This window comes from Tamandua tetradactyla, chromosome 4, assembly GCF_023851605.1.
Source record: "Tamandua tetradactyla isolate mTamTet1 chromosome 4, mTamTet1.pri, whole genome shotgun sequence".
NCBI lineage: Eukaryota > Metazoa > Chordata > Mammalia > Pilosa > Myrmecophagidae > Tamandua > Tamandua tetradactyla.
The window spans coordinates 179,456,302-179,468,343 of NC_135330.1; the positions used below are offsets into that span (position 1 = coordinate 179,456,302).

The following is a 12,042-nucleotide window of genomic DNA, read 5'->3' on the forward strand; positions in this document are numbered from 1 at the left end:
GTTACATAATTCATAGTGGCTGAATATTTTCCTGTTTACTGCAGTGCTTGTCTACAAAGGTCACTGATAAAATGATATTTTTAACTGGTGTGGAAAACATCTCAAAAATCCATGAAACAAGAACCAACCCCGACCAGTACTTAATGGTTCTGATACATGGTTAAAATATAACCACCCCGGACCTGACTGTCTCATGTTTCTGACAAGGTTTTGACAGTCAAAAAATAAAAGATCAGTTCATCTCTGCACCAGTAAAATAAAGACTATTATCCATGGATGTCTTTTTCACTTTGTGATGGCCTGCTGAACGGAAACGCAATGCTGATGACACAGGACAGTCTGCCCTACTTAGAAACCATATCTGAGTTAATGCATAATGCTTTTCAAAAATAACATATTTTTTGAAATGCATTTATGGAAACACTAAAGCAGCACTTTGGCTTAAAAAAGAGTTATAAAGAAAAAAGAAGGGGGAAGGAAGGAAGAAAGAAAGAAAGGAGGGAGGGAGGGAAGATGGAAGAAGAAAGAGAAAAGACCATGGAAATAAGGAAAGTTCACTCCACTCAATGTTGATTTCATTTGGAGATTGATGCTAGTATTTGCCCACTGAAAGAGAACAAGTAGATTTTCAATCATAACACTAATTATTTAAAAGTTGATTTGCCATTCTTGAGCTAAGAGGCTGAGCACCTGCATAGTCTTATGTTCTTACAGCCACTGTGACTGCCGCGCTGTCCTGTGGGCTGAAGCTGCACCTTTTTCTTGGGGAGATTGTGTATAGAGTAGATATGGCCTCATGGCAGGCCAGGACTCGGAGACCAGCTTCGGCTTTCTGTGAATTTCCAGTCCTTTCTGCAGCCCAAGGATCTAAGAAAATTGGTAGAACATAACATAGATATTCTTCTGGTTAATAGTGAATTTCTTTATTAATGCTACCTCATTTTATTTTACCGGTCTCCTTAAAAGGGAATATCCTGTGAGATTTAGGGAACTAGAGAGCAGGTTGACCAGCCTTTCAAACACTCTATTTGATCTCCTGATTTATGGCCTAAGCATATCCTTTTCTGAGTCCTGAGTGATCCGTCAGCTGAGCTCGGGGAAGCCCATTTTCTGTTTCTCTTTGCTGGAGTTGATCACTCTGTGACAGCAAGGGCAATGCCACAGCCTTTCTACTGTAGACTGAAGTCTGTTTTTTAAAATCTAGCTCTATAATGATGTCAGGCAAATATGCACCTCTGATCACGAAGACATGTGGATAAAGAGTTGCTTGGTTGCGGCACATTTCACACAGGGGCCTTCTGATGAAAGTGTGGAATTAGCATGGCATGCTTCTCTGCTCCCTTCTTCGTTTCTCCAACTTTGCATCTACTCATATGTCCACAGACTTAGCTGTGCTGTGGTACTCAGGTGGGGAATGAAAGAAAATGGTGTTTCACAGCAGAAGCAACTGCTGCATTTTCATGTACTTCCAGGATAAACATCAGCATATTAAAATAGCCAAAAACAAATTTTTGAAGAACATTCCAAGGCATACTAATTTCTTAAAAGACTACAAGCCTAGATGCGGGCTAGCAGTGGTATACTTGTGGTAGCTGAATATTACTGGAGGCATGTAAATGGGGGCATGGATTTTAGTGGAAGAAATAACTATTAATGATATTTATTCTTACGGCTACTTAAAATTTTCGCCAAGATGAATTATTTTAAAAGAAATAGAAACACTTTGCTTAGAAGACTGTGGGTCTAATTTTAAGTTAGATTTCACCAGAAAAAAGAATTTTGAGTACAAGAAATGTGTTTATCTTTAGCCCCATCTACTCTGAGCATCTGTCCAAAACCCATGCCAACCAAAAGCCCTAATTTTGGTCAACTTTTTTCAAAGTTAATTTGAATTGGCCATGTTAGAAATCCATTGTTGACCATAATCTGTATCTTAGGTTCCCGGCTGCTATGACAATTACCACATCAGGGTTGGCTTGCATAAAGGAATATACTATCTCATGGATTCAGAGGCTGGAAGGCTTGCATCTTTCTGGGGTGAGCAGTGTTCTGGCTATCTCGCAATCCCAGAATTCCTTGGCCTTACTGGCACATGGTGATGTCTTCTCCTTTCTCTTCCAGTTCCACTGACTTTCAGCTTCTGGCCCTTTCCAGTGGCTTCTCTCTCTTTGCCTGCACCTCTTCTGGCTTGTAAAGGACTTTGATACTGAAGACTAAGCCCAACCTCATTCATCTGGGCCACATCATAACTGAAATAACATTTTCAAGAAATCCTATTTACAATGGTTTAACACCCACGGGAATGCAGATCAAGCCCAAGCTTAAGAACATGGCTTAATCGGGGTAAGTAATTCAATCTACCACAATGTGAAACTCAAATTTACATGTACCCTAGAATTCTCTATAATTATCATTTTATAATATTTATGACATTATATTGGCTTATAAGAATGATACATATATGACATAATATTGTATTATTTGATTGGCAATAGCCATAAACTCTGATTGATTTCCATTTAACATCAATTATACAATTTCTATTCATTTAATTCATGCGGGAGATCTAGTTAACCTATATATTTTATAGTACAATCTACAAATAAATAATTTATACTAAATCCATGTAAATATAAAAGTTACACAAAACTGTAAACTTGGCATGGGCCTAATTCTTCAAAGAATGACTAGTAAAGCCACACACAATTCCCAGAACATTAACCTTTATATCCTTATATCCTATTAAAACCTTATATCCTATAGGGTTCATTTTTTAGTCAGTGAATCATGCATATAGCCATTAATATACAACTTCAAAATAAAAACAAAGTTAATTTATAAATGATAAAATCGGTAAAACAAATACTCCCCAAAATTATGTTTAAACTTTAATTTAAAATTTCAAAAGCGTGCTTAAATATTTTTTGGCAGTTGAGATACAGTTAAATAACAAAACTGGTATATGAATAAAATACCATTATTTTTCCCTAATTACTGTGACTGTAAAGCACATGCAATCTACCTACCTGTAGGACAGAAAGTGATTATTTATGTCTGTTTGTTATATATTGGTGCATAACAAATTATTCCAAATTAGAGGCTTAAAACAATAGTCATTTATTAGCTTCCCTACATTTTAAAAACCTTTTTTATTGTAGTACCATATATACAACTCAAGCACTCCCATCTGAACCACTTTCAAGTGTACAATTCAGTGGTATCAATTAAATTCACAATATTATGCAAACATATCCATGATCCCTTACACCAATTTTTCATCAACCTCAGAGAGAAACTCTGCCTCCATTAAGTAGTAATTCCCTCTTCCCTTCCCCACCCTCAGCCCCTGATAATTGATTAGCAATTATCTGTCTCTGATATTTGCACCATCTTTGTATATCACGTAAGAGATAGCATATAATACTTGCCTTTTTGAGTACTAGTCTCCAGAGAAAATGGAAAGCTTTTTGACTGGAAATAAAATAGAAACAGTTTCAGCCTTTCAGCTGTCTGGTGATACAGATCCAATAAGCAACACTGCTGCCATTTCATTTGAAAGAGTAAAAGGGGTAAAAATCTAGAAATTACTGGAAAAGGAAGTTATCGGAGGCATATAATGAAATCGTTAGGTAATTTCGAAAAGGAGGAAAAATGTTTTCTCAAGTTCACGCACCTTTAAAGGTGTGCAAAGGAAATATAAGGAACTCATGGAAAGATTACTATATAGAGTGAAGTTCAAAATTTTTAACCACCTCTTCAGTATAAGTTTTAAGCAATTAGCCAGGAGGCCAACGAGCACATCGTATCGCACAAACGCATTGATAATTGCACCCTGCCTGAATGCAGCCGAGGCCTCAATTCGTCAATGGATCCATCCTTGCCTTTTTAGGGGAATAAGAGTTATTGATTCATTTGCCCAACCGAGCAATTGTGTGTTAGAAGAATGAAGAGATTTGTTCAAAATCACTCGGAAGACAATTGTAGGATAAAATCTATAAGCCAGTAGGTTAGAGATCTATAACCTATTAGGTTTTATTACAGCTTTGCTCTGTTTGTTATAGTATGGCATATTTGAAATTCAGTATTTATTTTACAGCCAACCAATTTTGGATAATGAATGAAAAGATTTCAATTGTAGTTTGGCTCCATCATTAACAAGCCAAGTGACCTGAAGTCTGTGAAAAAACTTCTGAGTCTCCATTTCCTCATCTGGGAAATGAAAGGTCAGTTAAATTAACGTAATAGTCCCCTCCAGTCCTAAATTCCATGAAAACAGACAACAGAGCACTTCCATGGGATAGATGCTAAAAATACATGTTGTAACACCTGAAACATTCACCTGGCAATGCTGAGACACAGAGACAGATTTATGAGATAATCTGGTCGGTGATCTTTTTCACTGTATCAAAATTGGGGCTAGAGGTTGACAATGGTTTTACCTACACATATAAAAACTGGTATGTTGAGGACACGTGAGGGCTGCACTTGAATATTAAGACCAACCACCCATCATGAAATTTTTACAAAAAAAACTGTCTGACTGATGTTTTGTGACCTTGTATCATGTAGGTTGTCCAAGCAGTCAGAGCTTTCATGAGCTCTTATCGCACAGGCCAGCACAGCGATTTGAGGTGTTTTTCTAGAAGAATAGGGTAAAAGTCTAAATCAGCAATCCCGACTACACATGGGAAGAAAGGCACTTCAACTGGAGCTGGGTGTTGAATAGATTCTAGATGCAGATCACAGCAACTGGAATAAGGTATGTAGTTTACTCTTAATTTCCCTTTCCTAAGAGTCTTTGAAGGGGCGCAAGTGTTGGGCAGTGGTAGAATCCTCACCTGCCACACAGGAGACCCGGGTTCGATTCCCCGCCCATGCATTCCAACCCCACCCCACCCCCAAATCAACCTGTGGTGCTGCAATATGGGATCCTCACATGGAAAAAGAATGAAATGTGACCCCACCATACAGCATACCAAAAAAGAAGTCTTTAATACAGGTACTTATTTATTTTAGCACCCCCCCCCCTTAACAGCCCTGTCTCTGTTCAGCCTCTTTTCTGGGTGGGGGGTGTGTGAAGAAAGCTTCATTCCTCACATGGTTAAGTCTGGACTTACCTGGTAGCCTCTCTCGCAGCCAAGGGATTTAAATCTTACTTGAGAGAAAAAGTTTCACGCATAGGTCAGCGTCACTGAGGAAAAAAACACACAGCCTCGAGAACCTTCTCAAAGGATAACACCAGGGAAGTTAAACAAGTGAATGAGGTTAAAGACAAACCACCATAAAGCAAGATGGATCATTTTCAAGCTCAGTCAGAGGGCTGAAGGTCAGAGGTTAAAAATAAGACTTAGATTTCAAGTGAAATTAGCTTAGTAGTTATGTCACAGTTATTCTCCCCAAGAAAGAGTAATAGGCGTTCTGAATCCTATGACTAATGTGCACTGGCAGATTAAATGGAGAAGCTTGCACAGTGTCTATCCACACTGCATAAGAATGCAGCTTCCACGCTTACTAAGCATGTAATTTTAGGTATATTTAAACGCAATTCAATTTAGAGTAAAGCTTCATCAGCCTTCTATTTTAAAATGCTGATTCTTTAAAAAAAAAAAAAAGAACTTATACTTAAATATTTTCAGGGTTTTAAGATTAATTCTTTCCAGTCCTGTTCTTGATTAAACCAGCATTTCATCACTACCTGCACTCACCTTTGAAGTCAAGGCTCAAATAGAATATTAAACACACACACACACACATTTAGTCTGGAACGCATTTTGTTGCTTGTGGCTCAATGTTAATCAAGCGATTAGGAATGCCAGACATAAGATGAAAGTGCTTCCCCCAATAAAATGTCTCAGAGAACAAGATATTTAAAACACGCATTAAGTCCTTATGTTCCAGATACTGCGAGAATACTATAAGGGACCCTGAGTGAGAGATGCAAAATTTACAGTTTAAGGAGGTGAAATTAGGATAAATTAAGGATGGGTTTAGCTGCATAGCAGTGAGGCTTTCTCTTCTAGGGACAATGGAATCATCAGCTCCACCCTCCATCCCAGGCAAGGTCTTTCCAAGGATGGTGGCCTGGGACAGACCTGGACATGAAGGTCAAGGTCACTGCGCTTTGTGACTCTGCACAGAAGCTTGCACATTGGCATGAGCTCTGACTGGGAGTCTGGAGTATCTAGGTCTGTATGTCAGTCCTGAGTGCCCTCTCCTCTTCTCTGAATGGAGGGGCTGGGTAAGACTGTCTAAAGGAACATTAGCTCAGGCATCCTCAGGAGCCAGGCACTTAGCCGCAGCAGGGGCACATGGAGAATTCTATATTCTCTTGCCAGACAAGACCTGCATGGCTGCAGAATTCAGTCTGCTAAGGGGAAAAAGAGAAACGCGCTGTTGGGAGTTCCTCAGAGTTTAACTTTAAATTAATTTCAAGTTGTAAAAAAGTAACCAAAACAATTAAATAATTTCAAGGCATTGTTGCATTAAAAGAAGACTGGTCATTGTCAAGCTCAGGGGAAAGTCACATATTCTTCATTTTAATTTTAGTGAACATGCGTGTGTGTGTGTCTGTGAAATAACCCAAATACATTTTGGAATGATACATAGTATAAATAAATGAATGAACAGATCTGTAAGTCAAGAATCAGAAACATGGTTTAAGTTTCAATAAAATAAATTTCAATAAAATTAGTAATTTTAAAATAAAATTACTAAAAAAAGTAATTCTGCCATCTCCACACACACCCCCCCCCCCCCCGCAGAAGAAGTAGCAGGTAAGCTGTAGTTTATGATACTCAGGTTCAGTATTTAATTCTCTAGGTGCAATATTCAGCTGAAAATGTGACAAACATGCAAGTAGTATCCAGATTATAGTGTTCTTTCTTTGAAATGGAAAAGTGCAGTGGAGTTACAGAAATAGCTGCTTTTCTATCAGGAGTGCTCATTTCTGAGCTAATGGTGGGGTGGCAACAAATGTATGACTAAGAGATTGATGAATTTACCATTTTGCTCCATTCCTCCCTCAGGTCCTATTATCTAAAATGCATTCAGGAAGCAAAGGCTGTCATGAACTAAGGTTAACTTAGTAACTCTGCATTACTTTAGGACAGCGCTCCTCAAACTTCAATGGATCTGTACATCTCCTGAGATCATGTTAAAATGCAGGTTCTGATTCTGGAATTCTGGATGGGGCCCAAGATTCTGCATTTCTAAGAAATCCCCTGGTGAAGCCAGTAGCCTGACGAGGCACCAAGAAGATTTATGAAACTGTGCTTAACCAACCCAGATTGCACACTTACTGTGCACCAGATACCATGTCAGGTCCTGTAGCAGGGAGGCGAACAAGTCCAGTTCCTGTCCTCAAGGAACTCAGAGTAAGCAGACAATTTTAATATTGTGAGTTTAATCTTGTCATAAAGGTTCCACCATAGAGGTTACCATGGGAACCGGAAGAGGAAATTGGGCTGAAGTTTGTGTTTGCATGATGAAGAAAAGTTTCCAGAGCAAGTTCAGAATGCAGCCAGAATGGGGAGCAGAGGTCTTCCTGTAGTGTTTATATTTATGGAGACATCCACTGAGCTATCCCGAGATGCTTCCTTAAGCCTCTGCATGTTGATAAGGACTTGTCAAAGGCAGCTAAGGCCAATGCTGTGTCTCTTAAGTGGCTTGGAAATGTCACAGATAGGATGTGGTGGAGAGCTAGAATAGAGACGCTATTTATAGAGAGTGTGTCCCAACATCAGTATTTCTAGTTCATGTTGTTCAAAATAGATATTTAATTTTTTTAAAGGATTCCAGCCTACACATTCTCCTACTTATCAGGGTCTTGGGAATCAGGAAGCAGTGACATCTTCACATGCAGGAGATGACTCAGGTTCTCTCCCCCAGGGCTGGCTGGTCCCCCAGGGCTGGCTGGGTGACAGAGTAGGAGCATCCACTTCCTGGATCCTGTCCTTACACACTCCCTGAGCTGCTTCCCTCATCTTCCCCCAGCTCTGTGGCTCATTTGACAGAATGCATCAGAACATGACATTTCCTCCCAATGTTATCCAAAGTTTAACTCTGGATTTTAATGCTTTCCATCATATCTCATTTTTACAGACCCATTCTCAAACATGAATGTTTTATGGACTGCTTTTTGAATGCTTATCAGTTACCCTGAAATTTTACAATTATTATTATTAGAATTTCAAAATAGCAGTTGCTTTGATGCATGTATACATAATTCCAGTTGACAAATGCACAGCAGGTGTATCCAATATCAACGATAGGAAAACTGTAGGTAAATAATTCTGCTGGTTCTATGTATGATTATGTTTGGGTCTGGGAAAAAATAGATATATAAACATTCAAATGTTCTTTCTTAAATGATAAATCTTAAAATCCTACCTTTTTAAAGAAAAGTACCTAGTGTGAGTTCCTTTCTAATGAAGGTGATTCAACTCTAAAAACCAGCAGATGCCCACAAAAGATGTGGGAAACCTCCCACTTATTAAAAAAATATGTGAAGTCCATATTAACAGAATGGTGAAAAAGAAAGGGAGGTGACTCTAGTATAAAATATAAATGTGAAACCTGGGGTAGAGGCACAGATATGATTAATTTTAGTTTGTCCACACAGCTGTTGGGTATAAACCACATATTTTAGCAACCCATTTGAGCAAATGGCAAACACAGTTTTAGGGTTGCAGCTGTCTGGTGAATGCAGATTCAGCAAGCAACACTGCTGCCATCTCATTTGAAAGAAATGAGGGGTCAGCAAGATTTAAAGGACATTTGGGGACCCATGTTTTCTCTCAGGTCTATGAAGCCCACTCCATTTCCCCCTGGTAGGCCCTAAGATCCATTGGGCTGTACGAAAGTAGCCAGCACTATCCAGAGCTGCTGGTTCCCAGTACGTTGGATGATGAAGGAAACAAAGTACTTCCTAGACTCCCCATAGCTCTGCTGTGGCCTGAATCTCTTCTGTTTTCCTTCTCTCCATCAGGTTTATGCAGCCTAGATTCTTTTCCCTTGGTGGGACTAGAAGTAATATGATAAACTAATCCATGCTTATAAGAATAACGTAAGTGCCTTAATAAATTTATCTTCCTAGCTTTCTGGACATAATGATATTAAATTACATTATTCATATTAAATATAATATATACTATAATATATTTATTAAATGTAATAATAAAAGCAATAGTTATCTATTAAGTCAATGATTCTTTAAACTTGTACATGTTAGAGTCATCTGGGGATCCGTAGTCTAGACTCTATCCAGACCAATTAAATCATAGTCTTGGTGGCCGAGATCAAGACATCTGTATTTTTGGAAGCTCTGTGATGATTATTCCAATGTGCAGAAAAACTTGGGAACCAAGATAATCATTTACTGTAGGGCCAGATTCTTTCCGAGGTATTTTTTGTACGTTTCCACTTGAGCAAGGGCTTTGGTCAAGGTCACTCATACAGTAAATGGTCGAGTTGGTCCACTTGACTCCAAAGCTTACCTTCTTTCCAATGCTCTTGGGTTTGATGCATGCCTAAAAGGAAGGATTAGCTGCTGTGGCCACTTCGAGGCAATGCAGTAAATGAATATTTTGAAATGAAGTCTTCTTTCTGGCATGTCTCAACAAATGTTGTTCTTTGAACAGTGTCTACTGAGAATTTACAATGTGTCAAGTATTACCCTGGAGAAGTGAAGAAGACATGACCACTTCTCTCAAGCAGCTCACAGTTTATTGTGGAAGAGAAAAATTGTTCAAAAACAGTATCACCCATGCTATGGGAGAACAAGTTCAGTGGAACTATGAGAGGTGGAGTTAGACGGGCATCTTGGAAGTCTGAATAGAAGAAATGCAAATTTTGTTGGGTTTTAGAGCATGAGGAGGAATTTTCAGGATAAGTAAGATTGGGGACATTCCAGGCAGCAGAAACAACATATGTGTAAGGCTCAGAGCCCAGCTTTGTAATCTCCTGCAGTGGAAGGTAAGGTGTGTCAATAATAGTTGGAGGAGAACTGGAAATTTAGGCAGCAGCCTGAGTGTGATGGTTCTCATGCTGAGGATGAAGAGCTATTAAAGAAACTTTATTTTGTTTTATTTCTAGGCAAGGCAACACTTGATCCTCATAGTGTTTAGAATGAAAAATTGCAACAATGGTTGCAGTGATTCTATTGATGAGTGGGAAGGTCACTGCATTATTCCAGAAAGATGATGAAGGTGGTGATTGCTAATAATATTAGGGCATATTTTGGAACACTTTGCAGTCAAGATGCATATTTATCAGATGGAAATGGACGAGAGCTGTTGAGTGATTACAGGGTTGAGAGAAGGGAGAAGATGAGGATGGCTGAAAACCTTTCTCTTAAGAGAGCGTACAGATGGTCAGGCCATTCATGGAACTATGGAAGATAGAGGGGGGAGTTTTGGAAGGAGGAATAAATGTCCCATTTTGGACTGAATTTTGAACTTCTCTTATTTCCTAAACTTAAGCACAGGGTGGCCCCCATGATCCCTGTCATTAGGTGACCAGTTTAAGAGAGTACATTAAATTTCATGGAATAGGGGCTGTGGGCAATCCCACTATTTATTGGAAGGATGGGTTTTTCCTATCAGAGAGAGCTGACATGACAGCAGCTCCACTGCGGTAACTACTGTATCAAAAAGGTCATTGCAGATTAAGCCGTAGTAAGTAAACACAGCTCATACTTACACAGCACTGATGGAGTGGCAGACACTGTTCTAACATCTAATCTAACACTCCCTACAACCCAATAGGGTAAGTGTTATAATTATGACCATCCCTGTTTTACAGATGGGGAAACTAAGGCACAGAGTTGTCAGGAGGCTTGCCAAGGCCTCCCAGCAGGGAAGAGGCAGCAGGATTTGAAGTCACACCATCTGGTTCCAGAATTTGTGCTCTTTTAACCTTCACACTCTATTGCCTCTGTCTGTAGTGTGTTATTTAACCAGATAATGCTATCGAGATTTTAATGGATTTTTTTAAATGAAGCCAGATTTTCCCCCTCATTTTTCAGTTTTTTCTTTAATTATTTCACAACGACATTGGCCCTGTGATTTCTTGTTCATTTTGCTCAGGAAGAGCTGGCAAGCATTAAATTTCCCTGTACTCCGAAAATGACATCAGCTCTAAGGTTTCGACATCTATATAGTATAAAGATACCGCTGGAAAAAATTTAATTCACATCCCACTTTAGAATCTCTCTAGGAAGAAGGATTTTTTGCCTCATTTCCTCAGAAGTACAGGCAGGATGGAATTTCACAGAACCTCAAGGGTATTTTTTTTTATAGATTCAGAGTCAATTATAATAATCTAAGGGCATAATGTGAATTAAATAACATGTTCTTCTTCCTGATGAGAAGATAGTGCTGTCCTATGGACATATTTAAATTAAGATAGATTTTTAATTCCATTCTTCAAGAATTTTAAAGAACCAGCTCATGAGTAGAAATCAAAACTTTTTTTGGGGGGGTACAATTTGGCACTTGGCTAAGAAGTGGAAATTTCGAGTTCTAGTTCCTACACCTCCTTTTACTATCTGTGTTGATTCTGAGTAACTCCTTCAATATTTTAGACTTCTACTTCACTCATCTGTGAATTGGAATAGATTATCTCTAAAGACTGTTATATGCTATAATTACATAATTCTATTCATAGAAAAACTCTTATTGATACCAAGAAAAATTAGGGAGCACATGAAAAAACAGGGTTGCTTTTTTAGCCCTAACTTTAGCTAATTGTGCTGAGCTTTAATTGGCTTAGAATAAATAAACATACTATTGATAGGTAATCACTAACAGAAGATTAGTGATTAAAACTAAGAAGTCAAAATGCATCAGAGAAAACCTACCTTTAAAATCAGGCAGTTGCTTCTGTCTTGTGGTTTGAAACCACCAACTGGAAAGATATCTCAGTTCAAAAAAAAAAAAAAATCCCTCATATACTGGAACCATTCCGCTTGGCAGGATAATACAGTAAACTAATTCACACTACTGTGTTAATGACTTTCCAGATACATCACTCCTAATGGGAGGG

General features: G+C 38.6%; 3 long non-coding RNA genes across 4 annotated transcripts; 2 read left to right on the top strand and 1 right to left on the bottom strand.

The window, feature by feature from the left end:
- Positions 1-567: 567 nt before the first annotated feature.
- On the bottom strand, positions 568-7,356 carry LOC143679557 (uncharacterized). 2 transcript variants are annotated; one of them, XR_013173838.1, is made up of 5 exons: positions 7,299-7,356; positions 5,118-5,191; positions 4,556-4,639; positions 3,429-3,471; positions 568-867 (listed from the first exon to the last, which is right to left on the bottom strand). It is a non-coding gene; the product is annotated as an uncharacterized LOC143679557 (long non-coding RNA). The 2 variants fall into 2 exon arrangements; XR_013173839.1 differs by lacking the exon at positions 7,299-7,356 and adding an exon at positions 7,002-7,139.
- LOC143679559 (uncharacterized) lies at positions 4,139-6,308 on the top strand. The gene is made up of 3 exons (XR_013173841.1): positions 4,139-4,223; positions 4,570-4,759; positions 6,021-6,308. It is a non-coding gene; the product is annotated as an uncharacterized LOC143679559 (long non-coding RNA).
- Positions 7,219-10,967, top strand: LOC143679558 (uncharacterized). The gene is made up of 3 exons (XR_013173840.1): positions 7,219-7,373; positions 8,987-9,064; positions 10,801-10,967. It is a non-coding gene; the product is annotated as an uncharacterized LOC143679558 (long non-coding RNA).
- Positions 10,968-12,042: the final 1,075 nt, after the last annotated feature.